The sequence below is a fragment of the Perissodus microlepis genome, chromosome 8 (genome assembly GCF_051167445.1).
Source record: "Perissodus microlepis isolate ML-2025 ecotype Zambia chromosome 8, ASM5116744v1, whole genome shotgun sequence".
Classification (NCBI taxonomy): domain Eukaryota; kingdom Metazoa; phylum Chordata; class Actinopteri; order Cichliformes; family Cichlidae; genus Perissodus; species Perissodus microlepis.
This window is the reverse complement of record NC_140468.1, coordinates 14,954,859-14,980,816: the sequence shown is the minus strand read 5'-3', so window position 1 is coordinate 14,980,816 and position 25,958 is coordinate 14,954,859. Positions and strand designations below refer to the sequence as shown.

At 38.4% G+C, this 25,958-nt stretch overlaps 1 protein-coding gene across 2 annotated transcripts in view; it reads left to right on the top strand.

Annotated features, from left to right (window-relative positions):
* The first annotated feature begins 5,648 nt into the window (after positions 1-5,648).
* The window catches only part of LOC146381614 (leucine-rich repeat-containing protein 51-like), a 125,565-nt gene continuing 105,255 nt past the window's right edge, over positions 5,649-25,958 (top strand). For both annotated transcript variants that reach the window (XM_084938678.1, XM_084938677.1), the window contains exon 1: positions 5,649-5,706. The gene's annotated coding sequence lies outside the window, so the exon portion shown is untranslated. The remainder of the gene's footprint in view (positions 5,707-25,958) is intronic.

The window sequence follows — 25,958 nt, the reverse complement described above, 5'->3', positions numbered from 1 at the left end:
TTATGGGTGCATGTATGATGCAGGGGCGTTAACACCTTTCTTATATCACCACTCTGAAGACCGATGAGCGATGTCAACAGGTTTACTGACATTCAAAAGGGTAAAACTTAAAAAAAGACAAAAAATACAGTCATGATATATGTATGTGCAGCATAATATGCATTCACATACCACCCTGCTACTACATAGCATATGTCATATGTAGGGATGGGTACCGGTATCCGGTGCCATTATGGCACCGGTTCTGACATAAATGGTAGTAACCAGACCGAAAAGCAGCGCACATTTCGGTGCTTTATTTCGGTGCTTTTTTTCCCTGAGATGTCATACACTTTGGATTCTAGCCAATCATTTTACATTTCCAAGGATAGTAGGCGGGCCCAGGTACGTACGTTCTTTTAGAGCACAGCTACAGATTAAAAATGCCCAAGGCAAAGCGGTCAAAAGTCTGGCTATACTTCACAGCAAAAGATGCAAACTCAGCAGCCTGCAACAAGTGCTTTAAGGTGATACTGTGATACTGTCAAAGGAAGTAACTCCTCGAATCTGATGAAACACCTGGCGACGCATAGCGGGATTTTTTTAAAGCTGAGAAATGCGCCGTATTTGATAGCTTGCTGCAAGACCTCACACCGAGCACATCTACTGCGGGCGTGGTGCCTGTTATCGGACACTGAGTTAGCAACATCCCCCAAGAACCCGAAGAGGAGAGTCCTGGACCCTAGCCCTGCTAGTGTAGCAGAAATGATGACGGATGATGATGGCAGCAACAGCCGTTCTTCTCTGGGTGAGTCGCTTAATGTTGTTCGTGTGTAATTTAAGTTGAGTAGGCTAACCACGTTATTACATTAATGCATGTAAGGTGAACTAGCAAACATCATCATAGCTACATGCGGCTGTCTTCTTGTTTGATGACAGATACTCCCTTCACCCTGGCCAAAAAGGCTAAAATGACCAAAGAAAAAGTGGAAAACAGCTAAAATGAGAGGTTTTTGGACAAAGTTTGTGTTTTTTTTCCATTGTTTAAGCACTGCTTCCAGCCAAGAGTGATACCATATATGCCCTATAGCTGCAGAAAAGGCTAACATTGTTATCTTTTTACAAAAAAACAGCTAAACATAAGAGGCCTTTGGACAAAGTGTGTGTTCTCCATTCTTTAAGCACCGGTTCGAGCACCGTTTAAGCACCGGCACCGTTTCAAGAGTACCGGTTTGGTACTGGTATTGGATAAAACCTAAACGATACCCATCCCTAGTCATATGTCTAATCATGTAAATTTGTACTATTGATGCTATCCCAGACGACCTCCAAAATCGCGGGCAACTAGCTTAACAAAAGGACTGGCTTTACAGCCAAATGCTGCATTAGCGGGAAACATATTGCACAAAACCAAAGTTACAACTTATACTTTAAGTACATACCGGCGATACAACCATAAACAGAAGATGTAGACAGTATTTTCTCCAACAGGACACCATAAACTGCATGCTCACTTGCTTTGCTTGACTGAGCCGACTTCCTGTTCAATAAAGGTTTTTTTTTTTTTCAAAACAAAGCCGTTTCTAAAGTGCATTACGTGGAGCAACCACAGAGGGTGCTGTAAACACATAATGAATAACAAACTGACTGAGAATGATATTTTAGTGATACATTTTACAACTTTTAGTGATAACAGAAAACTTGGGATCTGTTTTAAAGCATTAGTTTTCAGTTAAGTGTGGAGTATTTTCATACAAGCACTGCCTTTCCATAAATTTCAAGTGTTTTTTCTCTCATTTATAACACCTGTTAGTTGTCAAATACTCATCACTACTACAGAAAGACATGCATAAAGTGTTATTTGTGCAGTCAAATCGTGTTTGTGAATAACTGTCACTTAGATGGAGGTCAGATCACATTTATTAGTAATATAGTTGGAAACTATTGTAATTCCAAAGCGTTCGTGAACTTCATCGTACTTTAGATTGGTTATCTTCCTGTTCACTGGTCTCATTTTAACTTTTAATTCCAGTTATACATTGAGATAGTTATGGGTCATGGGTTTATAGGTTGAGAAATGTGAGGCAGTGAGAATATCACTAGGGCGAAATGATCAAAATCAAATATCACAGCACTGATCTGTCAACTACCAGTTTCCATCAATATTTGCTGTTCAACAAAAAAAGGAAACTTTGTAAAACTGCAAACTACTCAGCTTTTCATGCTGCAGTTACCTGGTATGAAGCTTCGAGAGCATTCATTCATTTAAGTCTTTGTAATCATTCATAACTTCAACCACAACTTGTGTGGTTCACTCTATTATAAGATAATACATGACTCTCATCCCAGTGTACTATCAGGGTCCAGACGTCTATTCAGCAGCTTCTCCTCTTCAAAATAATAGTATTGTTATGGTCCTTAAATTTATGGCTTAAAGAAACCCAACATCTAAGATGCCACAATAATGGAAATATAAATTCCTGTAAAGGACAAACAGAAGCAAAAGGGGAGCCATGGATAAAACAAATAAGGAAGAAGACCATCAACCAACCACAGAATTAGTTGTCAGAATCAGGCTTATCCCCTAAACTAGACCTGGAAAACTAGAATAATAGAAACTAACACTGAAAAAAGTAGTGTTATTTTTGCTACAGTCCTGGGTCTTTTGGTTTTATCTTACTATTCAAATGAAAATTCTTATGCTCCAAATGTTTTTGATAAGTTAAAGGTCTGGTTAGTTCAGCACCCTTCGAAGCTATGAAGGTATCCTGTTGTAATAAATGCAGGATGTGATTTAGGATTATCTTGCTGAAATATGGAAGGCCTTAAGTGAAAAAACCATTGGCTTTTGTAATTTGAAAAATACGCTAATAAAACAAAGACATGTTTGAGTTGCCTAAAAAAAGGAGAAAATAATATTGCATTAGATTATCAACCTACGACAGCATTTCTATTCGCCAACTCACCAGTCACTTTATTTGGTAGACTGCCTTGCTAGTACCAGGTTGGACTCTGGTCTTCAAAACTGCCTTAAATAAATCTTAGCTGTATAAATTCAACAAAGTGCTTAAAGCATCCTGAGAGATTTTGCTTGAGACAAGATCGTATCATTCAGTTTCCTCAGATTGGCTGGACTTCCATGATGCAAATGTTCCTCTACATCTGTTGGATAAGGATCTAGTGACTGTGGAGGCCATACTCAGGACACCCAAATAGAAATCCTAGTAAACCAGCAGTTTCTGAAATATTCTGATGAACACATCTGGCCTGAGCAATGATGTTACATTCAAAGTCACTTAAATGACCTTTCTTCCCCATTCTGATGCTTGATTTGAACTTTAGCAGGTTGTATTGACTGTGCTTACATGACAAAATGCAGTTAACTTTTTCTTGTATGTTTTTAATTTGTAATTCCTTGTTCAAAGACCTGGACGTGGGTGAACTGGTGAACCTAAACTGGTTGTTGGTTTAGCCCTGTAACAGACTTGTCACCTGCCCAGGGTGTACTCCACCACCAGTGCAACTCCAAGCTGGTTGAGTGGTTATAAAAATGGATCTATGATGATGGAAACTGACTTACTTTTAAAGTAAGTGGGATAATCCCCTATTTGGAGTAGGCCAAATCCTTCTCCATGTTGACCATTATTGACTAAACAATGTTTGAAATGACAGACTGGTTTTGTTTCTGTAATCACTAATTAATTCATTCAATCTGTCTGTCAATGTGGTTCATTGCCTCTTTTCTTTGCACTCTTTTGTTTCAGCAGTTTGTTCTTCTAGTTTCTCTCAAGACTTCCTTTCAGTCCATCTGAGCTTCAGTCTGTCATCCAAAAGCCTCCCTGTGTTCTTTGATTTCTTCTGCTCCCCTCAGTCTCTGCTCACTCTGTGAATTAAGACTAGTTTTATAGGAGGGAATCAGCCGTGTTATTATCATCAGCAGTGCTGACGAATGTCCCTTTACACAAGCCTCGTAATGCAACAATCAATTCGAGGCTTTAATTATTAAGTGAGTATTGGTGTGCGGCTTGCATTAGCAGAGCTGGAGACTCATAAATGATTAAAGATATTCAGTCTGACCCAGCATTGTGTGTATATTTGTGTGTGTCTAAAAGAAAGATTGAGAAAGCAGGGTTTAGAAATATACCGCCTTGTCGATGTACAAAAAGCTTTTGACTCGGCATGAAAGATTGCAGAGTAAATTAAGTGAATGCAGTATTGCTGGTAAAAAAATCCATGAATAATAATGATGAATATGCAGTAAAAACATGATTTTATAAGGAGGCAGAATGCGACAGGGCTGGAGGTTCACTTCTAATGCTTATAGATAAAGTTGGCTATAAACTAGACCAGTGCCACACACAGCCACCCCCCAAAGAAAGTCTTTGACATGAAAATGATATATCTCCTCTGACAATCCTATCACATCATAGCACCCCACACTCATCCCCTCCCCAGCGCTGCTATTGCACAGACCAAATCGCAGGTTTTGATACTGATCGAGTTAAAGTAATGCCAGCTAAATGTTGCTTTTGAAACCTCTCAAGTCTTAAAACTTTCTCCGTCAATTGAATGCCCATCCAAGGTTTACTTTCAGTTTCTAAAAGGTTCTATCTGTACACTTTTGCCTCTCTTAGCAGCAGGTCTCTCCTTTACTTTGCCTGGTACAGTTTACACAGTTGCTCAATTTGACCGGTGCCCGGGATTACAACTATGTGGGAACACAGGCCATAAGGTACTCAGAGTGTCATGGTACTGGCTCTGTGACCAGGTGTTTTGTGTGTGTTTTAGTTATATTCTTTGATTATTGTAATTCATGTGTTCTATTTTCAGTCCTAGGATTTTGGACGTTCTGTTCCTTGTCTCGTCGCTCTTGTCTCCATATTCCCTCTGTCTCTCCAGTAAGTCGTGTGTCTGTCTCAATGTCTTGTCTGCGTCTTTGTGTTTGTCTCGTGTTTTATTTTGATAATCCATGTCCTGTGTGCAGTGTATCGAGTTTTGCTTCCTCTTATCTCGTTAGGTCTGATTTGCCCCAAGCTGTGTTACCACCTGTTCCCCATCCTCTCGTTGTCCGGCTTGTGTTTAAGTCCTGTGTTTTTCTTTTGCAGTTGTTGTGTTGTATCTGCTCCATGCTGTGTGTTGTCTCTTTAATTCTTAGTTTCCATGTTCGGGGTTTTTGTTTGTTTGTTTTGCATGAGTTTATTCGATGGAGTGTTTTTCCCAGCAATAAAGCTGCCATACGTTTCCGTGTTCGAATCCTGCAATTGGGTCCTCCCTCCTGCCTGCTACACAGCAAACCTTGACACTGAGAGAAACAGCACTTGTCCCTCCTGCTTATTGTGGAGTGTAACCTTTGTTTTGCTCAGAGATTTCATTGTGATGACAGACAGAACTGCATAGTGAAAGTGAAGCTTATGAGAAACCATGGAGTCATTATTCTATGGCAAGTACATTGTCCAATCAAAATTTCCTTTAAATCGATAAGATGATGCCAAAAATAAAGATTATTTCCTGTTTTAAATGATGTATAAGTGATTGATCTGTCAGATGTATCAAATCAGTTGAAAAAGCAGAATTTGTCTCTTTTTTTTCTTTTCTTTTTTTTTTTTTTTTTTACCATCTCAAGTTTTCTTTAAGTTCTGATCTCCAATCCTTTATCACTTCTTTCAGGACGTTAGTCTGCTCACTGTTCTTCAAGGGAGATGTCCTCCCAGATGCATACTACAACCAGTAAGTGCTTCCTTCTTGCTTTGTTTGTGTGAAGTAGAAAAGCTTTTACTTCCTGAAGATTTATTTAATCATGCAAACTGCACAACTTCCCTGAAAACTAGCTCAAATATTGAACTATGATTTCTTGAGATGAGATCATTACCTTGCTAGCCCCAAGGTGCAAGGTTTTCTGCAAACCCGTCAAAAATCATTAAATGCTTACGTTCAACTCAGAAAGAGAATGTTTGGCATTTCTGCTTAAACAGTGACTGCAATAATTGCTTGTTGAAAAAGCTGACAAATAGTTTTGTGTGAATCAACAAAAAGCTCCACTGAGTAACCGTTTCAGCTTTTCATTTTCTTAAATTCATAGCAATTTTAGCATCTGTAATCATCGCAATTAAGTTGGAAATAGACTGATGAAACGGCTAGACTGACAAACTCAGGATCCACTTTCTGGCATTTTTCTGGTCTTTCAACTACATTACACATTCTCTGTGCACAATGTTTGCTCAGTTGTCACTGGGGATACATCTGTTGACAAGTTCAAGAATAAACTTTCCAGGTAAAACGATTTGGAGATGATCTTTTAACCTCTGAAGTCAACCTGCAGGAAGAAAGCAGAGCTACCGTTCTATATCATCTTTGTGCAGTATGATACAGTTTTTATATGGCAAAAGGCCAATAGTGAGGTGACTTGTAAACCTTGGTTGGCCTGAGGCAGAGCAGTTCAGCACACTGTAGTACTGATAACTCACTACATGCAGCACTGTTTTCCTTTTCTTTGAATGTCAGATAATGCCAGGCAGTTTCTGTGCATGCTCTGCTGCATTACAGATACATATTATAAAGTATAGAGCAATAGACATATATACCTCATTAAACTGTTGGTTGATATAAGCATGATGTCATGCTGCAATTTTGTGAATTAGGATGTCATAAATTTGCACATGCTTGTATGAATGAAAATCCCACTGCGTCTCTTGAGGAAGTCTTCCAAATTTCTGAGAGCTTTAGTTTGCTTGATGCTGGCTTAGACCCGGTGCAATGTCTGACGAGGTGGTATGAGAGAGGGTGTTGAGCTAATTGCTTCTGATTGCATATGATGTGAATTAAATAATCTCCCTACTTTGCTTCTTTTCTCGGATTGACTGTGTGTGCCTGTGACCACACATGTGCACAGTGTATACGTCTTGCCTGCACGTGCAGGTGAAGTCATGTGTAGGGGTGTGTTTTATTTATTAAATTTTTTATTTAATTTTTTTTTTGGTTGAGTCTTTGAAATCCACTAATGTGAATCTAGTCAGTGGATGCCTACAGTCTGAGGAAATCAAGTGGAAAAGTGTGAAAAGCTTGGGTTGTTCAGGTGCAAGGCTTTGTAGTTATAAGGTCTTTGATATTTGGCAACTTTATAAAGCCAAGCCAGACAGGGCGTGCAGGTAGGAGCAAGAGCAATTACCTCAAAGCTGATCTAGGATGCACAAAACTTGCATGAAAATTCACTGACATTTCATTTTAATTTTATTTATTTTTTTATTATTCAATTTCATAGCTTGCTGTAAATTCAAGCGGAGGTTAAAGTGGGATTCTGCAGGCAAGTGCTTCATTAAGGAGACACGCCTCACTCAGTTTATTTGTATTATGAGCTCTGCAAGATTTGTCTTTTGTTCTGAGTTTGCTCTTTGTAGATTTACCCAACTGCATTCTACAGTATTAAAACTCCTGAATCACCCTTCATTGTTTTGTTTTGTTTTGTTGCGAAACCGAGAAACAAGTGTAGAGATTTTCTGAGTTATTCACAAATGCAGTGTATAAAACAAAAAGCTTTGTGCAACTCTAATGAGCTTGAAAGTGAACATTTGGTATGGCCATTTTTTTCACTATAGCCTAAAGTCTCTTAGGGAGGATTCATTGTAGTTTCTTTAAATAATCATCAGGAATAGTTCTCCAGGCTTCTTGAAAGACATTCAAAGCTCTTTTGATGGTGGCTGCCTTTTGTTCTGTTCTCTGTCAAGATGAACCCACACTGCTTCAGTAATATTAAGGTCCAGGCTCTGGAAACCAAAGTGTTTGTGTGGTTTTTCTATACATGTATGCATTTATCGTATTGGCGGTGTGGGATTACCAATCCGATGCCTTCTAGATGATACTGCATGGTCAATCCAAGTATGACTGCTTTTCTATGTTCTTAATTACTCCATTTTTGACAAGCTCCCAACACCACTGGCTGAAATGCAGACCAAAACTATGACAGCTTCCAGACGACTGTAGACAATTACTGCTGTCTTGACTGTCTTAATCTATTCTGTGCACAGTAACATTTTAAACCAGAAATTTCACATTTCAAATCAGCACTCCCTAAAACCTGCAGCCACTGATTGCCAGTGTTCTTGTGGAATTTGGCATAGCTCAATCTTTTCATCTTCTTTCAGAATGGCTTCTTGACAAGCACCTTTCCACTGAGACCATTTCTGATGCACCATACTGAAAATGCCAGGATTGTGGTTAAATGCTCACCTTGATGGTGGAAAAATGTATCAGTGGAATTTTTCATAGTTTCAACAAAAAAAAATTTAGAACAAAAGACCTTTAGAAAGCCGCCTCCGTCTTAAACTTGTTCAGGAAGTTTAAGACAAAGGAGCCAAGGGCTGTTTACCTGTTCACTTATATAACCCTGATGTCTTTTTGAAACTAGAGTGACTCTTTGTGAGCCATTAAAACCATTAGACCTGGATAAATGTGGTGTAAAATATTTCAATTTATTACTACTTATCATTGAATTAGCAGAATTCTTTTGTTTTAAGTATTTAAAATTAAGCATTGCCTAAAGTCTGAGTTTTTTCATCACTGACATAGCTGGTATATAACATATTTTGGTGAAAGCAACTGCATGATAGTTCCCAAGATAAATATAGTGTGTACATATACAGTAGAAAAGGATGTAAAAGCACTACTGAAGGTTAAACCCTCCAATGGTGTTTAGCATATGAGAATAGATTGCCATTTTTGATATTTGCTGTAATTTCTTGTAGATTTCACTATTCATTATCATTACCCCGGTCTGGCATTTAGCATACTGGGGAATCTTTTTTTAAAAATCCAGACTCCTCATGGATATCATTTTTGTATTAATAAGAGAAAAAAAGAGGATTCTAGTAAACAAAAATCACGATGGGCACACACTTCAGATAAATTCAGTTCAAGTTTTCCAAAAGGGGAAGAAAATGTAAAAGAGCTGCAGATTCTCTCAGAGTAAAACGATGCATAAATATGGATTAGAAAATAATGCATAATTAATCTATCATGTTGCGCTGTAATGTGTGTTTTTACATATATACATAATAAATAAACAGTGAAGATTCCAGGATTTAGAAGTGGAATTTATTTAGTAATAAAGTCAAAGAAAATTTGGGTATTTTTCACTAAAACGCTCACTCTAAGGGGATCAGTGTGTGCAGAGTGGGTTTGTGGTGGTTCAAAATGGTTTTGTTGTGTATATTTATGGGATTTTGCACATGCATGTATGTTTTGAGCTCCTCATAATTCGGTCTGAACGCAAGTACATAAATCATTCAGTTATAGAGCAGCAACACGTGATCAGAAGTTGAAGAGACCGAAATCTTGTCGAGCACACATTGTGTGTTTGATTAAACACATTCAGCAGTTGGAACAAGCAGCACATAAACTTAAGCACGATGCCTAAGACTTCCAGCAGTCAGCGTGAACACTCTGTTATAGACCAAACTTTCCTGGTGGTTTTTGTTAGGCCGCCAACATTCACTGGCATGACTTTACATTGTGTTAACCCCCATGTTTTAGCAATAGCACAGGGCCCATATTCTGCCCACTGGCAAACCACACTGTTGTTTGTTTCTCGCCTAATGTCTTTGCTTACATCAGTGGTATTTCAATAAGCTATTTAACATGATTTATCGATATACAAAATTCAGTTATGCTATTTGGTAATTACCCTTCGATGGCCCATCGCAACAGAATGAAATCCCAGCAGCGATAAGAATTAGGGTAGGACCGCTCAGAGTCTAGATGATGAAGATAAGATGGAGGCTTGGCTGTAGTGACTTGGCAGTAGGTGAGCTGAATGCAGGAGTCTGCTGTTTAGGGAGAATGGAAGATGAGCAGGGTAGTTTAAAGTAGGCATAGTGGAGGCTGATTGGCTTGAAGAAGGCAGCCAGGATGATGATTGGACTGTACTGTAGCAATGATGTCAGCATTGACATTTACTGCATGGGAAAGTGGAAATGATGCAAAAGAACTGAGTAGAAGCCAAATGCCTGGGAAAGCAGACTGATGACTGAATACAGATCTTATTGAACTTATGTAAAAGCTTCATTTATATCCATCACTGCTAACCGGTCGCAGCAGATCGCTGCCCCTGCATCAGCCTGGCTCTGCAGGATGTTTCTAACTGTTAAAAGTGGGGGGGAAATGGGAAGTGGGAGAGAATTTTTCCTTCCCACTGTCACCAAATGCTTGCTTAAAAGGGGTTGTTGGGATTTTCTCTTTGTTATTGTAGGGTTTTTATCTTACAATATAGGTGATTGAGGTGATTGTTTTGTTTGGTGCTATATAAACAAAATTGAATTGAATTTCATAATATGAAGCTATTCTTAATCACATACTTTCCTGTTTTTGTTGTCAGACAAATGTACAGGCATGAAACGATGACACAAATGTAAACCAGCCTTTTAGCCCATTGTCTAACTTGCGCCTCTTCTTGGCTTTTGTGCAGTTTTGGCTTATTGTTAGTGGACACACTGATACTGACGGATATGAGGATAACTTACGTTAGGCCTACCTCATTTTTGAATCACTACCTTTTTGTGGGGAGGAAACAGGAGCTCAAATGGAGGGCTAGACACAGTGTGAAGGATGTCCTGTAGCAATATACAATATAAAAAAATAAAGTGTTTTTAACATTAAAGGATGCAAACTTGTCCTTTTAGCCCTCCCACAATGACGTTTCAAATACAATTGTACAGTTGTTTATTTTTACCCAATAAGTCGTATTTAATACCGACAGTGATTCTTTTAATAAACTTTGAGCTGCCATCATCTTTGGCAATGTGTTTTATCACATGGGATTGTAGTAGTGGTCACAGATAACAGAAACATGCATTCTCCTGTTAAGCAGCACAACCCGGACTGATTGTGGATCAGCTAGTTCACTCACCAACTGAGAAGCTCTTCACTAGCGTACATACTGCCAGGTGGCTGATTGCTGAATGAGGCTAGCTGTGCACTGGCTCCTCATAAGAAATGGGTGGTAGCTGAGCTCTTGATACACCCACACAATAGACAGACCTGCTAGAGCTGTAGCAGACAGATTTGTTTGTTTGCTGTCTACACCGGCTCTCTCTTACCCTTTACCCGCCCCTGTTGCTTGTCTTGTGTTTCTATGGTGTATTGATAGTCATGTGCTTTTTGTGCTGAGGTGTTTTTTCTGTTATCAAACTGTTCTTCCACTAGGAGCTCAGTCTGAGTGGAGTTTTTTTTCTCCTCCTCTTACCTCATGTTATGTATTTTCGTTGTTTTTTTCCTATCAACCTACCTTTCTGACATGTCTCCCCAATGTGATGTTTGTGTAAAGTTGGTCAGAAGGTTCCTTTGTAAGTGCGCATGCGCCATTAGCGTGCTGCCTGCTGTAACCCTAATTTCCTTCGGGATTAATAAAGTATTCTGATTCTGATTCTGATTGACAACCTGACCTCTAGAGCCCATGGACATCACCAAATATTCTGTTGGCTCCTTTAAGATGTTTTACTGCTTTGATGGAGCCATTTGAAGGGACATCTTATTCCTTTGTCTTGAGAATATCTTGGGTTGCTTCTGAATTATGCTTTGGGTTTATAGCCATTTGGACTGATCAGTTTTGTAGCATTTGGCTGAATCTGAGGAGAGAGCATAGCCCTGTACATTTCAGAATTCATCCTGCTACTTCCATTAACACATCATCAATTAACTCTAGTGACCTGGTTCCAGTGGCAGTCAGACATGCCAATTCCCCTCTACCATGTTCAACAGACAATTTGGTGTAATTTGAAACATGAGTAGTTAAGTTTCCCTGTGAATATTTTCCTCTTCTTATTAAGAAGAGGAAAGTATCCTCTTTCCATCCTTTTCCAAGAAACTGTGCAGGATCTTTTAGATATTTTCTGGCCTAAGTCTAATCCAAATGTCCTGTTCTGTGTGCAACCAGTGGTTTGCACCTTTTTGTAAATGGACTGATTCTTTTATATAGCGCTTTTCTACTCTCCCGGAGTACTCAAAGCACTCTATACAACATGCCACATTCACCCAATCACACCCATTCTCACAAGCACTTTATCTACACTCAGTGCTTTCTAAGTACATTCACACACATTCATACTCCGATGGATGCGTCGGAGAGCAAGTTGGGGTTAGTATCTTGCCCAAGGATACTTGACATGCAGAGCCAGGGATCTAACCAACCTTCCGATCAGTAGGTGACCTGCTCTACCTCCTGAGCTACAGAGGGTTTTTGTAAACCCTCTGTTTACAACAAGGTGCATTCATGAAGGCCTCTTGACTGCATCCACCAGAGGGTTTACTTAGATCAGGGGCGTCGAACTCCAGGCCTTGAGGGCCAGTGTCCTGCAGGTTTTAGATCTCACCCTGGGTCAACACACCTGAATCAAATGATTAGTTCATTACCAGGCCTCTGGAGAACTTCAAGACATGTTGAGGAGGTAATTTAGCAATTTAAATCAGCTGTGTTGGATCAAGGACACATCTAAAACCTGCAGGACGTCGGCCCTCCAGGCCTGGAGTTCGACACCTGTGACTTAGATGTAGGGAAGATTGTTTTCTCAACCATGGAAATAATTCTGTCATCATGCATTTCATGTCTGCAGTCTTTTGGGCCTTTTGGTGTTGCTTTGCCTTGCCCAGTTCATCCCTGTTGTCTAAGAATGCATCATATTCTTGATCTAACAACAGATTATTTTTTCTTTTTTTTTTCTTTTCTTTTTTTTGTTTTAGGCTAAAGATGGCCTTCTTCATTTGCATCAGCATCTCTTTGGACCTCAAGTTGAAACTTTCTGTGAAATGCTACCAAAAGCAAGTTCAATACTTGAAATCACCTCCAGATCTATTTAACTTATAATGAAGTAATGAGGGGACAAAGCTTTATCTGCCCATCCAGCTGCTGCTCTGTCAATTGTCCAATTGCTTTTGAGCCTCTGGAACTTTGTATAAAAATGTCTGTAATTCCTAAACGGTTAATGTAATACTTTTATTAAAGCTGAAAGTTTGTCCTTCAATTTTATCTTTATCATACAGAGGCCAGATTACAAGATTACAGATTATTGTCATTATCCAGTTTATCTAAATATTGACTGGTTGCTTTCCTATCCTTCACTTTTTTTAAAAGAAGTGTTTCAAAACCAACTCTTCCACAACTTACCTGCTCATTTGCTTTTAACTGGTTGGATTTTTTCCCAAATCGCAGAGTCAAGTTAAGCTGTCTGCTACTGGATACAAAGTCAGCTGTAAAAAGAAACTGTTGGGTATTATTAGGCTATTTACTGCTCCATTTGTGGTTTTATGGCTGACGCGATGCTCTCAGAAAATGAGTTTGAAAATGCTTTGTTAGCGGGCAGAGGATTATGAGATTGGGGTCCCAGAAATAGTTTGGCTGCACAGTAGGGCACTGAAACTCAGTAATTACAGAATCTCTCCTGTTTCCTGTGTTGTTACTGTCTCATTTTCCTTGGACTGGCAGCCTTTGCATCTTAGACATTTTTATGAACTGGAATACTGTAACGTCACACGGTTTTCTGACCTTATCATAACTGGGTGCAAATCAATACAAAGCTGCTTTGAGTGATCATCCTAACTAGGATAAAATATTTCTATTCTGGTCAGGTCTCTTTCAGGATGACGATACCTAACATCACTAGAGCCCGAAGGTCACTAAATTGCAACTGCTTCTTGAAATACTCTTCAAAAATTCAAAATACTCTTGTATCTTGTGAAATCAACTAGTTATCTCCAAAGTATACTACATTATAGTGTCTAGTAGTGTCTAGTTCTTGGATTGTTTAGCTCGTTGTTCCAAAATTTCCTTTAGATGTTTAGTTAGTTGACTGATGTCTGCGATGACCAAAACACATTCACATTATTTTCACACTAATCAAACCAGTTAGTGACCCTCGGGCTCTAGTGATGTTAGGTATCGTCATCCTGAAGGAGACCTGACCAGAATAGAAATATTTTATCATAGTTGGGGGTGATCACTCAAAGCAGCTTTGTATTGATTTGCAATGACTCTTGCTTTAAGAGGTTACGGGCAGCCAAACCATCACAGCAAAATGCTTCCCCCAGCGTGACGGAGCAACCGGGCTCTCCAGCTCTGTGGGTCAAGCATTCTGGCCTTTACAGTTCTCTTGCTGTGTGCCATACATGCACTCTCCCACTTCTCGATGATGACTTATCTGACCACATTTGGTTTTTGTTGACCTGTGTGACCATTTATTTCATCACTAAACTCTGATGTGAATTTTTCTTTTAATGAGGGGTTGATTCACGGTATCGTCATGGCTGAACATCAGTTTTGGCCAGGATTCACCCTGTTGACTAATCGGCCTATTGGCAAATAAGATAACATTTTCTGATGTCTGTGATGTGCCACGTCAATTTTGTTCTGGCTTGATGTTCAAAGATATAGTGATGAAAAGATGACTTGTATTTTCTTTTTAAAAATCATTTCTTATGCTTAGGAGGGGATCGTTTATAATCAGTTAACACCAAAATTGTTATTTTGAGCATTTTTGCTTAAAATAATACAATCTGTGCATTCCTACATAATCCCTGGCAACATAAATGTTAATGGGCTTTTTCTGCGACAGTCTTGCCATTCACTTGAGCTTCTCTGTTATTCCTTACGTGTTACGGTAATGCACGAGTACTGTGGTAGTTAGTGTCCTGTCGAATGTCCAATAGATATAAATGCAAAAACATGGTCAAACAAAGAAAATGCAACATAGACAATACATTATAGTAAATGTTTTGTGTTAACCTGGTTGCCACCCATTTGTATAAAATGCCCAAATATACTCTGTATAGTATATCTAGTATTGTCAGTATTAGTAATGGTTCTCTTAAGTTGTTTAGGCCACATCTTTACTGACTAAAATGACAAATTTTATACATGTACATTATATCTAAGATTTGGTTTTTTTAGCTAAGTATTTACCATGCTAACACATTATCCCAATGAATACTTCACATCATGCCTTCTTAGTATTAGGATGTTAGGCCAATGGACGACGGTGTTGTAGACTGACAATGGTCAAAGCGATTGGTGACAAATTGTTCAAAAAAATGCAATTTTAGCTCATTTCCATATTGATGCAATAAATGTCTGTAATAATTATGAGATTCATAGTGAACTGAATCTGCCTCGTTATGGTTTCCTGTGGCGTGTCAATGTATAACCGACACCTGTGCCGCAAAGTGATCCATAATCACTACATGACAGAAAACAGGAGGATGTTTCTGACTGCGGGTTTGCTTGCTAAATTACAGCTTAATATGACCGCTCTTGGAGAGTAACTCATTTGTCTCCTCTCCCTCTTTCTTTTTCCACTGGGTATTTTCGTCTGTGAAAAACGTTGCCATTGTGTAGAGAGAGCATGGTGAGAAGAGTAAAAGAGACGGATTAGCCGTCTTAAACATGTAAAAATGGATGGGATGAGTTGGTAGACCTAAAACGTATAAGCACCGCATACATTTTATAACTTAACACTGTTTAAGCTGTTTGGGTGATATAACTACTTAATTATGCTGTGCTAAATCACTTGTTGTTGTGTGTTAACGTGTAAGTGTCTCTTAATTTTGGAAGGGCCACACATTGTGCATTGTAGAGGGTGGATTACGCTACCATGTGTATGTTAGCCTCTGCTATGCTGTCCCAGTGATGAAGGGTTTGGTCATCAGTGATTCACAGGAGGACGATGATGTTCAGATTAAGCAACAAATCATCCCCAAGTTTAAATATTAATATAACTTTACTAATTTACTTTTTGTTTCTTTGTTTTAAAAAAAGAGAATTTTTTTCCAAGATTTAAATCTTTGTCCATTTTTTTTTTCCTTTTCTTTTTTGTTCTTTCTGAGGTGCTGACACTACGTACGTTTGCAGGTCTCCCAAGTTCAGATGCGAAGCTCGTATTTGCATTCGGCTCATTCTTAACATGGTGCCTATGTATAATTTGACTGTTAAGCCATGACGCCGGTTTAAAAAGAAAATTGCTGCACCATTTTATGCTGATTTCAACCTGCATGAAGCATTTCAATCTACATAATGTCCTTATTACATAGTGCCATAGGGGCAGCTTGTCTCTGGTCTCCGTCTCTTTTCTTTAACTTACTATTTCCCCCTCTCTCAGCTCGCCTGTCCCACTCCGTCTTTGCTTTTTTCTCAGCTTATGTTTATGTCATGCTTTATTTCTTTGTCTGTGTCTGCCCTAATAAAATACAAGCGTAGTAGTGCTGAATATGTTTGGATAGATACAATGTAAGTTATCATGTGGTTGGACTCGCTACATAGACAAATGCCTAAATGTTGACTGACTGCACACAGTTGCACCAAAACCCCATGTATATAGATTTGTGGCTGAATCTCATGGACATAAACAAACACACATTCCCGTTCTTCATGTGTAGCTTTTTTTTTTTTTGACAGTGGCCACGGGATTTAATTGTTCCTGTCAGAAATATCAATTGTTCAATTTCTCATCTGTCACGGGGTTGGGCAGGAGGGAAGTGAACGGTAGGGAGATTTTTGTTTTCACTGTATAAACAGACTGCGATTCGTGGGATCACAATAGAAGAAAATCAAACTGAATAAAAATGTAGAGAATGGAAAGAAAGGGAGATTCTGCACCACATAAGAAATATTCCTTTATACTGTTATATAGCTAACATATATCTTGTTATCCCTTTTTAAAAATCATATTATTGGCTTCTTTCCAGAAAAGTTTGGAAGTTTTTTTTTTTGTTTTTTTTCACACTTACTAATCAAACACTTAAGACTGCAGATCTTTTCCTCTGACAGATTTAGGTCCCTGCCTGAGAAGCTGTTGTGTAGCCATTTCAACCCATATCAATTTCTAGAGGTCAAAGCATTTCACTAGAATTCCCCCACCTGTCATGTATATTTTAGTTAAAGAGGTGGAAGTTCCAGCAAAGGCTTCAATGTAATGTTCCAGCTTCTTTAATCTAAAGCTTGTTTAAAATGCAAGAGGTGGGATCACACCAGAGATCAAGGTTTTGGCATCCTTATCTGTCACTTGTGGAATAATGTTCTTAAAAAAGACTTCTTTTCCCCCTTTTGGCTTACTTTCCAGGCATTTAAAAAGGTCTTGAGTGCATAAAACTGTTGACGGCACAAGATCAGCAAATAGAAAACAAAGCAAGGTATCTCAGAAAGAAATCTCTGTGGGGCTATTTATGTGTTTACCCAAAGTGTAAGGAAAAAATGTCAAAAAAACCCTTTTGTCTTGATGATTATTTTACACATTTTTGTCTGTATTGTGGGGTTGATGTCTTTCGGTCTTTATTTATTTAAACAGGGTTTGCCACTTGGCACTATAGATAGAAAATTAGCATGAATTTAATCTTAAGGCCAATAAATCAATCTGACCAATACATTAGCTGATACTAGCATATTGATTCTGATGGGTATGTCATCTGATAAGTAACAAGAAACCTTAGTACTTCATTGCCAAGCTAGGTTTGTAAGTAATTTAAAAATGGTGGCTTTGTAGTCTGTTTGTAGTCTTCTGTGGCTTCTGAGCAAATGCCAAATACTCCATTATGTTGTGATTAGATGCACTTAGCAATAGCTGGTAAATACGCAAAAGTATTTCCCACACACATTTTACCTGGGCCATTCGCCCAGGTATATAAGCTGCCCGAGCATATTTGGTGATCTAGCCCCGTGTTTCCCATAGACTGATTTATTTGAAGTGCCCTGAGACAATAAAAGCCTTTACTGATACATTTTTTTTAAGAAGATTAAAATACTGTTTCCTTTTATGCATTAAGCACATTGATTTTGTTCACCTCCTTCTTGACCCACGCTGCATCTACCTCTACAGTGGACGTGTATGTGGATAGTTGGATGCACGCTACCGGAGTCGAAGCAGTATCATGAGGAGCAGCAAGAATTGTTGAACATTAACGGACAGAGATGGGAGAATTGAAGTTGGCATTGTATGAAACTGCCCTTATTCACATGCAGCACAAAACAGGAAGCAGTCTCTCTCAGCTGCACATCATTATCACAAAAGACAATACCTGTTCTACTTCAGTATTGGTGCAAACTAATGCAGTTATTAGTCCTTAAAAATGTATGAGACCACCACTCGGGTCTAATGTGCATGTCATTGTTGCTCTAAATTAACAGAGTTGGTAATTACAGTATCATTTTTTTGTTTCTGTAATGGTTAATCCACCAGTATCCACAAACTCTTTAATCAAAATATTTTTAATGCTAAAATATAATCGTTGTTGTTATCCATGAATTTTGAAATTAACTGGTTTACATATTTTTTAAAAACCTGAAAAAGTAGTAAAACACATTATTATTTTTGATTACGATGTCAAATTAGTTATTTACTTGTATTCCTGAATCAAAATATTAGTTTTAGTAGTAGAATTTTATGCTTGATTAATTTCTGAGAAATACAGAGTGTCAGATCTGTTATCTACTAAATAAATAAGAATATAACATTTGTTTTTTGTCTTTATGACAGGTGGTCTAATACATTTGGTAAGTACTGGTACATACAAAATAAACTTTCTGCCAGGCACCATTTATCCTCTGATCCATCCGCTTTGGACAAATGGATCAGAGCAAAGTGTCTATCAAGAAGAATGTGCCCAAATTGAACCCCAAGTTGCTCCCAAGGCTTCCATTGAAATGTATACGTATGAATGGGTGAATCTAGCTTGTAGCAAGTTTTGAGTGGTTATTTTTTTAGTGTAAAAATGTCGCAGTGGATGACCTGACCTAAGACTTTCCAGGCAACAACTGAGTCACAAAGCTTCTGTGTCCCTCTTCTTCTGTGCTGTGTAATCTGCCAGATTGCTATAGTTGCTTTGCAGGCAGCCTTCATGTAAGGGGTTTAGAGACTGTGCTGACTACCGAAGGTCATTCTCAGAAATTTTTTCTTATTATGTTAAACTTTTTTTATAGTGGGTTTTTTTTTTAAGTTTAAGGTAGTTATTGTTAACTTGTCATACTTCATACTCTGATTTTTGCTGATGTTGTTTTTCTTACAGCGTGCTTTTTGCACACTTTCAAGTATAGCTTCATATTTAACATTCACTGCTGTGAGATGCTGACCCGTTCGATTCGCTTGGCAAATCCTTTTCCAGGTTTGACTATATTTTATTGGTTTTAAGAGATGCACTGTAGTTATCTGTGCCAAAGGAACTTCCTTTGATCTTTCTGCCACAATGTGAGCTTGGTAATGATGAGCTACAGTTAAATTTCTGCTTTCAAAGTTTCCCTTTGATTTTAATGGTGTACAGTAGGACGGTGAGTGTGTCTTGTCAGCTGAGAGACGTACGCACAGAGATGCACAAAGTAATGGGCTCATGCTAATGAACACACAAACATGCGTATATGCTGCATGTGTTTGTGCATGAATGCACACTACAATATAGGAAACACACATACAGTCAGTTTCAACCCAAGCAGACAGTTGATGGAGTTTCTTCTTCTATAACTCATCCACACCTCAGTGAAAATTAGTTCCCTCATAACTATTCTTTATGGTTAGTATGGATTTGCTTGGGATAGATTACAGCAAATTATTCAGACAGGAAAGTTTTGTGCTGTTCAATAGTGACTTAATAAATCTTAATGGAACAGAGAATATATCAAACAGCCACACACAATCCTGCCATATGTATCTAAAGATAAGCGAGCCTCTACGAACTTTGCATTTGTAAAAAAGAACAAAGGAAAAAGGTTAAAATACCCTTGTTTTCTTTTTTTACATTTACAATCACAGGCATCTACAGACCAAAAATATGCACCATCATTGCTGGTGTGTTTTTTTTTTTTTTTTTTTTTTAAAACACCTTATCCTTGTGATTTTGTTATTTCACACCTATTAACCACAGTTGTTGTTGTGCATTACTGATACGCAGTGGCACAGATATGGCATACATTATATAAATTTCTGTGGTGATGTCGTATAGTTCTGAGGAAAGAGAATAAACAAAGATTTTCAGCATTGTAAAAGGTTCATTAAAATTCCCGTGGTATCGTCTTTTGCAGGCCGGCGCACAGAAAACTCTTATAGTGAAGGTCACGTTGCAGTTAAAGTTGTTCAGAACTTCTGAAATTACCGTTATCGTCATTCATTTACATGCGCTTCAATTACATTTCATTTACCTTCAGCCTACACAGTAAAGGGCTAACCTAACATTTACTATCTTTACCCACTCATCTCTGCTTCATTTTAAAATGTTTATCTTGTATTCCTTTTTCCCTTCACTCTTTTTCCTTTGAATGATTCTGCCCATTCATCATTATTTACCACTTATTTTTTCTGTTATAGTTTTCCTTCCTATTTAATTTTATTTGTTCTTTATCTACTTTTTGTCTCACTCTCTACTTGCCAATCTTCTGCTTTACAGTGTGGTTGAATCTTAGTCTACTTTTAAGAATGCTTCTACATATGTGTCTACAGTGTTCTATTTTGAGTAGAAACAGTGTTTATTCTCTCTACTGCTGATCATAATAATATCAGTTCAGATATACTGGCAAAAACTAGGCTGACATTTTCTTTAATTTTGTAGTTCTAAAAGCCAGATATGTTGCTAAAGTAATATTGGATTAGTCCAGTTCTTGCTGTCATCATTTGACATAACTACAGAGTTTACCCATTAGTTCTGCTTCTAGCTGCCAGACCCAATTGATTTTCAGTGTGTCTTCTCCAGACTAATATTGTGTGAAAACTGTGCTTGCAGGATCCACTTAGACTTCTGTTAGGATAATATTTTTCAAGCTGTCTGAGCAGGTATCCTGGAAATTTGGGTAAAGGGATGAGTAGTATAGTGTCACAGCAGGGGGCTGTCTGGATGTAAGAGGAAATCTTCTTTTTTTTTTTTTTTTTTTTTTTTTTTTTTTTGCTCGATTGACTGTGGTGAGACTGAGGCTCTGCACTTTGCTGTGTGTGGATTCTTGTCCACAGCTCTTAGCAGGCTTCAGGGGAGACTGATGGAAAATGGTTTTAGAGAAATGGGTCTCTTTCAAGGTACAGTATGTCTTAAGCAATTGAAGCAAGGCTGCTGAAGTGTAAGCACCTGCTTTCGCATCTCGCATGCAGGGGCAGGGTGCTGATAATAAACAACTTGGCAGCTGTCTGCCTGTGACATCATGCTTAATGCCCATTGCAGGCTCCTGGCAGAGATTCAAGCTGGTGGACGCTTTCCGGTCTGGGCGTCTTTGGCTTGACATGACTTGAAGAGTCTGGTGGCAGCTTTCCAGGATCAGGCAACATAGACCAAAATGCTAAGTTGGTTCATGGATAGTAAAGGATAGAAGGCACATCTGACATTAGCCTACCACCACCAAATGGAGGAAAGCATCTATATTTTGTGCAAAGAAACTAATCATTTTTTATAACCAAAGCGTGTTTGTTTTTTTGGTCTCTAGATTTTTGCTGTCTGCCTGGGGAAAAAATGTGTAAATCATAGTGTGAGACATAAACATATAGAATTAGAAAAACAATGGATATCTGCAGCTATTCTTTGTTAACTGGGAGGAGCACAACTCCACAGGTTTCCAAGTACATCTTTTTTTGCGGCTGAATTGACAGGAATGAGATGTGGCCTCTATAAAAATAAAAATGTGTTTTTTTTTCTACTAGCTGCATTGCAAAACCAAAGTCACACCTTTGGGAGGGTTTTGGTAAATGCAGTTAGATGTGATGCAGCAATGTCCCATTTAAGTATTACATTTGGAATCTGTGGGATTTTAAACACAAAGTTTAGTGTGGTATGTGAAATAGTCAGAGAAAGTTGGGCTCTATACTTGAAATCCTGCGAGCATTATTTCAGCCACACTAGCTTTGTGGGTCTATGGCTGGTCAGTTTATCTTTACTTTAATCTAGACTGAAATATGTCAAGAACTGGAGGGGCCCCCATTAAGTAAAGTGCTAAATAATGTTAGAATACCGCCAAGCTATATTAGAAAAAACGTAGTTCAACATAATAGCTGCTAAACACTGCCATACTGACATTAGTATTTCTGTCAAACCACTGCACTGCTGAAGTGCAGCTTCTTAAACGTGCAGGCATTGCTGCAGACATTTTTGTAATGCACGCTGTTAAGGCGAATTATTGTATGCTGTGCTCAACAGAGCAGGATGCTGTGCATAGGCATAAGGAAATGCAGACGGTGCTCACCAAGCATTATGGAAAGAGTAAAGTAAACATTAATCAGCATTAATCTGACACACAGGTATAACTATATATAAATTCTAAATAAAAATAAATAAAGCAATACTTTAACATTGAACACTTTGGTTAAAAAGATATCAAGAAGCTTTCCTTCATTCTGGCTGTTATGGTGAATCAGATGCCATTCTTTCTTTTAAAGATTATCTTGCACTTAAAAATATTTATTTATTTTTTGACAAAAACTAAAGGCCTTTGAGTGATACACTCTGATCAGGCCCAGACTTAATATGATATGTCTACTAATGTGTGGTGGCAAACCAATGGGACTGGACCTAAAATATAGTTATGGTCAGAGGTTTGCCTACACTCTTCATGGGCATGAATGTCTGGGCAATTTGGGGCTTTTATGGTCAGATGAGGCAAAGACTAAGTACTTGACCAAACTGAAGAGATCATCTTTGGAAGAGTGAAGTCAAGGCTATCAACCCTGAGAACAATATGTCTGTAAAAGTTCTCAGTCATCCAGGTCATCATAGTCTAAGGAGCTTAGAAAGAAAAGCACATGGACTTCTTTAGGTTTCTTTAGGTTGTTTCACCTCTCATCCGAGAAGCTTCCTCAGTTCTAAGAGCAATTGGTGGGGAGTCCCAGATTTTAAGCTCTATGGGAGTGTCCCCAGGAGGGTCATGGCATGGACCCCCTATTGATCCTCTACCTAATCACACGATCCACTGGAAAAGGATTAGTTCAAAGGAATCATTACCAGCGCTATACAAATACAGCGCTATACAAATACAGGCCGTTTACCAGGCCAGGCCATTTACCAGCTCAACATTACCATGACATTCATGCCCCTGATGACTATATGTAAACTTTGGCCACAACTGTACATAGGGGTTTCCTGTAGATGCTTGACTGGAGTGGTGTCTGTGTATCTTTGTTGTGTTTCTTAGCAGTTGCAATGTAGAGGCGTGCATCATCCTGCTGAGAGAGGCTACTGTTTGGTCTTCTTGCCAGAAGTTGTTTCCTCTCACAATAAAACACTACAAGAAGATAAAAATGGCCATTTGCCAGTGAAGAAACAATATGTCTCAGATTTTAAGCACATTTAACATATTGTTATATGACGCTGTTAACAGATTCCATTAACTTTGTTGGGCATTTACATAGATTTTGAATATTTACAGTGGAAGAAGATGATCTGTCTCTTTTAGCTGCCAACATTGTTAATGTATTCAATTCTGTGGTTGGGTTTGAGTGCAGATAGATATAGATGAGTGTTGATGCCTTTATTTTTTATTATGAAACAGACTTCGAGGTATATTTTATTTGAAAGATGGGAAAGAGCAAAGGATTTTTTGTAATCATGGATCATCAGTCCCCTCTCGAGAACAGTAACAATTTTCTGGTAAAAAAACAAACAAAACTTTTAGTGTTGGCAAAAGGTTAACATCCACCTTGATATCACTGTCCGAGGTGTAGCCAGAAATACAACATGGTTGGTTAAGGTTTTGCTCCAGAAATCATAGTGATAAGAGGATAGGTTTTTTTTGTATTTTTAGATGCTTAAGGTTTTTTTTTTTGGTTTTTTTTTAAGTGGGCCTTCAGCAGTTTATATGTACTGCAAATGGAATTTGAACAAGAAAAAGTTCAAACTGCAATTGTTTAAATGTATAATACAAGGACAAAATTTCTGGGAACCCACCTACGCTTCTATTTTGCATAAATATCACTTACAGTTGGTTGTGCAATATCTAGGAGGGAAGAAATTTCACAAACTGACTTGCAGTGGAGGCATCCGATTACAGTTCCACGCTCGAATTCATTGAGATCTGTAGAACAACCCATTCTTTCACAAATGTTTGTAAAGACTCATTATGTGGCTAAGTACTTTGATTTTATTATCTGTGGCAAAGGGAGTGAATGAAATGCCTAAAATCAATGATTAAGAAATGAGGGCCAATCCCTTTGTCCATTTAATGTATGATTTTGCTTATAACAGCAACTTTATCATTGTTTCAAATGGTAAAAGTTTTCTTCTTCACAAATATAAATCAATTTAGTTTTAGTCAGATGCTCAGTTGAAGGATAAAGGAAAATAGTTACAATTTTTTGTTGCACTTGTTATTTAGATATTCTATTAACTAACATATTCAGTCTCCAGGACTGCAGCAAGTTAGAGAAAAGTTTCCAAATTCTGTGGCTCCTGGTTAAACTTGCGAGATTTTATGACAGCAGCAATCCTTTGGGGTACTCGGGGGTTCAAGAGAATGTTGTCCTGCCTGGGTTCAAAGAGGCTCTTATTTTTGTCTTTATTTTGTTTTTTGAAAACAGTGTGTCATCATCATAACAATATGACATTTGACATCTCCCAGGTTTCCTCACATTGTGGACAAAACCTCAAGCTTCATTGTCATTCTGCGCATAGACATGTACACATGGATATACTCTATTCTTAGAAGAAGCAGAAGGAAAAAAACACTCTCTCTCCCTTTCTCCCCATACACATACGCAGACACACACTGACACAAAACACACGCAGTAAAACAGGAAATGGAGACAATGATGAAACCTGTGTGTAATGTTCTGGCCTGAAACACCCAAAAGGACTGACAAACATCAATCATTCCCTCAAAACAGATTATCATCTATGTTTCCGAAAACGTGATAGAGTGATACAAAGGAGTCCCACTCATACTTGAAATTGGAAAAGAAGATCAAACATAAAACGTTCTTGGCTATTCTATACACATGGCAAGAACAACGGTTGTAGTGCCAACTTTGTCATAGCGGGGCTTCATTAAAATAAACAACTGAAGTTAAGATAATATTTACATGTATGTTTCTTTTGTGATAATTAACCTCCTAAGACCCGAACTCTTCCACAGCATGCATTTTTAATTTCAATTCAATTTTATTTTATTTATATAGCGCCAAATCACAACAAAAGTCGCCTCAAGGCGCTTCATAGATACAGAGAAAAACCCAACAATCATATGACCCCCTATGAGCAAGCACTTTGGCGACAGTGGGAAGGAAAAACTCCCTTTTAACAGGAAGAAACCTCCGGCAGAACCAGGCTCAGGGAGGGGCGGGGCCATCTGCTGCGACCGGTTGGGGTGAGAGAAGGAAGACAGGATAAAAGACATGCTGTGGAAGAGAGACAGAGGTTAATAACAGATATGATTCAATGCAGAGAGGTCTATTAATACATAGTGAGTGAGAAAGGTGACTGGAAAGGAAAAACTCAATGCATCATGGGAATCCCCCGGCAGCCTACGTCTATTGCAGCATAACTAAGGGAGGATTCAGGGTCACCTGGTCCAGCCCTAACTATATGCTTTAGCAAAAAGGAAAGTTTTAAGCCTAATCTTAAAAGTAGAGATAGTGTCTGTCTCCCGAATCCAAACTGGAAGCTGGTTCCACAGAAGAGGGGCCTGAAAACTGAAGGCTCTGCCTCCCATTCTACTTTTAAATACTCTAGGAACAACAAGTAGGCCTGCAGAGCGAGAGCGAAGTGCTCTAATAGGGTGATATGGTACTACAAGGTCATTAAGATAAGATGGGGCCTGATTATTTAAGACCTTGTATGTGAGGAGCAGGATTTTGAATTCAATTCTGGACTTAACAGGAAGCCAATGAAGGGAAGCCAAAACAGGAGAAATATGCTCTCTCTTTCTAGTCCCTGTCAGTACTCTTGCTGCAGCATTTTGGATTAGCTGAAGGCTTTTCAGTGAGTTTGTTGGACATCCTGATAATAATGAATTACAGTAGTCCAGCCTGGAAGTAATAAATGCATGAACTAGTTTTTCA